Here is a 6,000-nt window from a genome sequence, read left to right on the forward strand (position 1 = left end):
CATGGTACATACATGATTTGCGGTATCCATCCATTTTTTACACAAAATATAAAATCTTGAAGAATTTAAATATCAATTCAACTAAAAGTGGAAAGTGTAAACTCAGGTGCCCAATCATGATTATTCAGCGACTCTACTCCTCCTAGATACAAACTATCCACAACGATTTTTGTGCTTCTTATTTTGATCTTGCATTCTATAAAAGTATGGTACACTTTGGCGCTTCAAAAAAATATAGCCTTCCTAAACTGCCATCGACGCATACAAAGCATAATGTCTAGCTGATAACAGGGTGCATGTTTAGTTTTCATTTACCACTAGAGGTAACAGATCTTGATTATTTTTTATATTTTATTAAATCTGTCTTCCAATGTTTCAAATCGTCCCGTCAGCAGGTTTATATAGGTATGGTAGTGATCATCTAACTCACTCGAAATTAGAAAAGGTTAAAAAATCATGCTAGCTATGGGCTCGCCATTTATCACTGACTTTTTTGTGGCCTTATGCTCCATCTTGCCTTAGGAATACTACAAGGATACATATGGTGCCCTACGACATCCAAAAGATATCAACTAAATGCAACGAAATTTCAATGCTGAAGAAATCGAAGTGTCTTAGAATTTACCATGGGCAGTGGAAAAAGATGAGAAAGTTGTACTTGAGAAAGTTGTACATGAGTAGGCATCTTACCTGAATAATGTAAAACGTAGGTTTTGGGGGAACTGGCTTAACCCTCAAAGGGGTGGCCTATCACATATATATAATGATGACATACAAGTCCAATACCAATAAGGTATGATTTACACAGTTGGGCTACAATACAAAGTCTAACACCCTCCCTCAATCTCAACTCACTCCTGAAGTATCTAGGAGGTTGAGATTGCGCCTACAGACCTCAAACATGGGAGAAGGTAGAGGCTTGGTGAAGATGTCCGCAAGTTGATCTTTTGAAGAGATAAACCTGACTTGTAGTAGCTTCTGTGCAACATGTTCCCTCACAAAATGATAGTCAATCTCAATGTGTTTAGTCCGTGCATGGAACACCGGGTTTGACGACGGAAACGTAGCACCGATGTTGTCACACCAAAGGACCGAAGGATGTGGCTGAGCAACTCCTAGCTCTCGAAGTAGGTACTCAATCCATATAAGTCCAGCAATTGCATTGGCAACCGACTTGTACTCAGCTTTTGTGCTGCTGCGGGAAATAGTGGCTTGCTTGCGTGCACTCCAGGTGATCAGATTACGACCCAAGAACACAGCATGTCCCCCCGTGGATCACCTGTCATCTGGACACTCAGCCCAATCAGCATCAGAGAATGCAGAAAGAACTCCGGAGGAACTGGGGCGCAGGTGAAGACCAAAGGAGACAGTGAGACGCACATAACGCAGTATGCGGCTTCACAGCAGACCAGTGTACATCAGTAGGAGCATGAAGATACTGGCACACCCTGTTAACCGCAAAGGAGAGATCAGGACGCGTGATCGTCAGATACTGCAGGCCACCAACAATACTCCTGTACTCAGTAGCATCCTCAGGAGAGAGAAGAGCACCATCAGCAGCTGAAAGGGTGTCAGTGGAGGACATGGGCGTAGGCGATGGCTTGCACTTGAGCATACCAGCACGGAGCAAGAGATCAAGAGAGTACTTCTTCTGGGTGAGAGCCAAACTGCCACGAGACTGATGAGCGACCTCAATAGCCAGGAAGAAATGAAGCTGTCCCAAATCCTTAACTGCAAAATCACGACCAAGTGCAGTCACAAGAGCATCAGCAGCCGTCGGAGATGAGCTCACCCGGACAATATCATCCACGTACACAAGGAGGTACATGGTCACACTCAGTCGCTGAAACAAGAACAGTGAAGTATCAGCCATCGAAGGAAATAACCCATGAGTACGTAGAGCTGAAGCAAGGCGAGCATGCCAGGCACGGGGAGCCTGCTTCAGTCCATATATGGCCTTCGTCAGATGACAGAGATGATGAGGCTGAGTGTGACCAACAAATCCAGGTGGCTGCCGCATGTAAACCTCTTCTTCAAGCAATCCATGAAGAAAAGTGTTCTGCACATCAAGTTGGCGGAGAGACCATCCGTGAGAAGCTGCTAGAGACAGAAGAAGTCGAATAGTGGTAGGCTTGACAACTGGGCTGAATGTATCCTCATAGTCCAGGCCCTGACGCTGTTTAAAGCCCTTAGCCACGAGGCGCGCTTTGTAGCGCTTAATGGAACCATCTGCATGTTTCTTCACCTTGAACACCCACTTCGAATCAATGATGTTGACGCGAGACGGAGGGGGAACAATTGTGCAGGTCTTATTCTTCATAAGAGCATGATATTGTTGTTCCATAGTAGCCCTCCAGTGTGGAATACTCATAGAGGCTTGATAACTGCGTGGTTCGGTGGTTGGATCATCCACAGCATGAGCCGGGCAAGCAGCAAGATAGGTGACCGTGCCATCGGTGCGCTCTTTGGGACGAACAATACCACTGCAGCTGCGAGTGTGTGGACGCCGCGGGGGAGCAAACACCGTGGCCGACGGGATGTCCGGAGCAGGTGAGGCCGGTCCAGGGGACTCCGGCGAAGAAGGACCGGGTGACGTCGGGCCGGGCGACGGCGGACCAGGCGACACCAGACCAGGCGACGTAGGCCCCGGCGGCGTGTGAGCCGCTGTAGACCCGGGCGAAGTAGGCACCAAGGATGCCCGCACGGATGGCGAGGGCGACGATGGAGGGGAGTCCGGGCGAGGAGGTGGCGACAGAGACTGCTCAGAGGAGGTCGTCACAGGCTCTGGCCCGGTCGCAGTAGCCAACGTGGGCTCTGGCCCAGGCGCGGTTGGAGACAGGGTGCCCGGTGTGGGGTCGAGGACGGGAGGCGGTGCATGCACCGGCCGATCGACGTGCACCACAGGAGACGTAGCGGGTCCGTCAGGGAGGAGTTCCAGGCGAGCTCCACGTCCAATTCCTGCACCATGATTAGGTAACAACACAGGCAAATATGCAACATCTTCAAATTGGCCAGGCATAAGAGGAGATGAATGCATAGATGGTGCTGTGGTGGATGACTGAGGCATGGCAGAAAAGGGGAAGACGGTCTCATAAAAAACAACATCCCGAGATATGTAGACTCGATTGGTTGGGACATGGAGACACTTGTAGCCTTTATGGAGAGAACTATACCCTAAGAACACACACTTTTTGGAGCGAAACTCAAGTTTGCGATCATTTTAAGGACGAAGATGAGGCCAGCAGGCACACCCGAACACCTTAAAAAAGGTATAGTCAGGAGTTTCACCTAAGAGAAGCTCAATCAGAGTCTTCATATTAAGAACACGCGTAGGTAATCTGTTAATGAGAAAACACGCGCTAGCAAAAGCATCACTCCAAAAACGAAAGGGTACATAAGCATGAGCAAGAAGCGTGAGACCGGTTTCAACTATATGGCGATGTTTGCGCTCAACAGCGCCATTCTGCTGATGTGTATGCGGGCATGATAAATGATGAGAGATCCCGAGCTTATTAAAGAAGGTGTTGAGGTTGCGATATTCGCCCCCCCCCCCCAATCTGATTGAACATGGATAATTTTATGCTTGAGTAGACGTTCAACATGCAATTGAAACTGTATGAATATATCAAACACATCAGATTTGCTTAAAAAGATAAAGCCAAGTGAAGCGACTATAGGCATCAACAAAACTGACATAATAGTTGTGACCACTAACAGATGTTTGTGCCGGACCCCACACATCAGAAAACACAATTTCAAGAGGGTTCTTTACTTCTCTAGTAGATGAAACAAAAGGTAGCTGATGACTCTTGCCTTGTTGACAGACATCACAAACGGACATCTCTTTATTGCTAGACACTAATGGCAGCTCATGACGGTGGATAATGTGGCGAACGATGGGTGTGGTGGGGTGACCAAAGCGAGAGTGCCACTGGGAAGGGGACACATGAACACCGTTGAAGAGGCACGGGGCGGATGGATCCTTCAAAAGGTACAAGCCTTGGCTCAAGCGGCCACTAAGAAGAACGTCTCGGGTTGTTCGATCCTTAACAAAAAGATTAAAAGGATGAAATTCACATAGGACATGATTATCAAGGGTGAGCTTAGGGACAGATAAAAGATTACGTGTTACCGAGGGTACCCGTAAAACATTACGAAGATGGAGCTGCCTAGAGGGATGACTAGTTAAAAGAGATGCTTGGCCAATATGAGAGATGGGCATACCTACACCATTGGCGGTGTGAACCTGATTGTGCCCGTAGTAGCTGGTAGGTGGAGAGTTTGTTGAGCTCGTTCGTCATGTGATCCGTAGCGCCGGTGTCCATATACCAGGCTGGATCAACAGGGGAGGATGGTGTGTATCCCTGCTCGACGCGCGGGTCCTTGCCCTTGGCGGCGATGTGGGCAGACGGGGCGACAGCAATGTGGGCAGCCGGGACGGCGGCGGGAGGACCAAATTCTGCCATGGCAAACTGGCGCTCGTTGCCCTTGTCGCCGATGCCGATGCCAAGGAAGCTCCTCTGAAAGCGGCGGTGACACTTGGAGGCGACATGGCGTTCACGACCACATAGCTGGCACATCACCCTAGTGTTAGGGCCCCCACCCAGGGTTGATGTAGGGGGCGGGGCTGTCTTGCCAGGTGACGGGGCAGGTGGGCGCTGGCCACGAGAGGCCCAGAAGGCCGCCGGCTGGGCGGTGATGGTGGCGGAGGAGCGACGAGCCTCGACGCGTTGCTCGGTGAAGAGGAGGCATGAGTAGAGCTCGTGAGGAGGCATCGTTGGCTTGGCGTTGTGGACGGCCTCGGCGAGATTGTCGTAGTCTGCGTCGAGGCCTTTGATGACGAAGCCGGCGAACTCGTCATCGCTAAGTGGACGACCAATAGAGGTGAGCGTGTCCGCCAGCACCTTCATCTTGTTGAAGTAGTTCCGGCGATTAGCACTGCGGAGCCTTCCGGTGGCAGCACCGATTACCCATCCGGTTCATGCCATATTCTGCATATCGATTGGTTCTACCATACACACTGCATGCACATATAGTATACACAACATTTCAGATTTAAGCCTGGAAACACACTCTCATACAATTCACTCCCCTATACAGAACAACTTCAGATTTAAGCTTGGGAGGCTGGGACCAAGTACAAACCACACGGTAATGAATGTTCGGCTATACTATTGAGAATAATAATGTAAAAAAATATAATTTTAATTTTTTAGGCGTATGTCAGTGAGCTCTACATCCAGAAAAGTATCTCACTGATTGTTTTCACCCTTTTATAAGTCACTGTACATCAAGGCAATAAGCATAAAATGGAGATATTCCTGAGCAATTTTCCATATGCTCCAATTTACTTTGTACTATTTCTCAGATTGTTTTGAAGAAAAGAGCTGGGAAGCAACCACAGGTCCATCATCTTTTTTAGTCGCTCCTCCATTATTTGTGCTGTAGATTCCTGTGTGGATCCTAACCAGATAGGATTGTTCTCGACAAATTTTTTTTGGCTGGGTAACCGAAGAAGAAAAAGAATGGAGAAGTGCTTGGCTCGGCGGTGGATCTCGAGCTGGTCACGTACTCCTGGCTGGGGAGGACCTCCACGCTGTCGAGCTCTTCCTGGGCTGGTGCTTCCGGTTTGCCATGATCAGAGACCCTATATGAAAGCCTGCAAAGCGCGTAAGTGGGGCAAGTGGAGGCGTACCTAGGTCGCCGCCGCGGCGGGCGGAGGAGCAGCCGGAGTGCTGTGCGGCGAGGTCGGTGAAGGAGGCGCAACCGGCGAGGATCTGGTCGCGGAGCTCGCCAAGGCGCGCGGCAACATCGGTGCGCGTGGTGGCGGAGAAGATCCGGCCCTCGGGCGCCTTCCAGGACGCCTCGCGCCGCTCCTCCCCGTGCTTGAGCCGGATGTAGGACGCCCACCCCATCTCCTTTCCCGCCGCCGCAAACGCCATCTCTCCATTCCTCCGCCGCTTTGCCGTTCCGGTTGCTTCGAGAGGTTGCTTCCTCGCG

Source organism: Triticum urartu, chromosome 7A (assembly GCF_056163025.1).
Source record: "Triticum urartu cultivar PI428250 chromosome 7A, HENAU_Tu73, whole genome shotgun sequence".
NCBI classification, from domain to species: domain Eukaryota; kingdom Viridiplantae; phylum Streptophyta; class Magnoliopsida; order Poales; family Poaceae; genus Triticum; species Triticum urartu.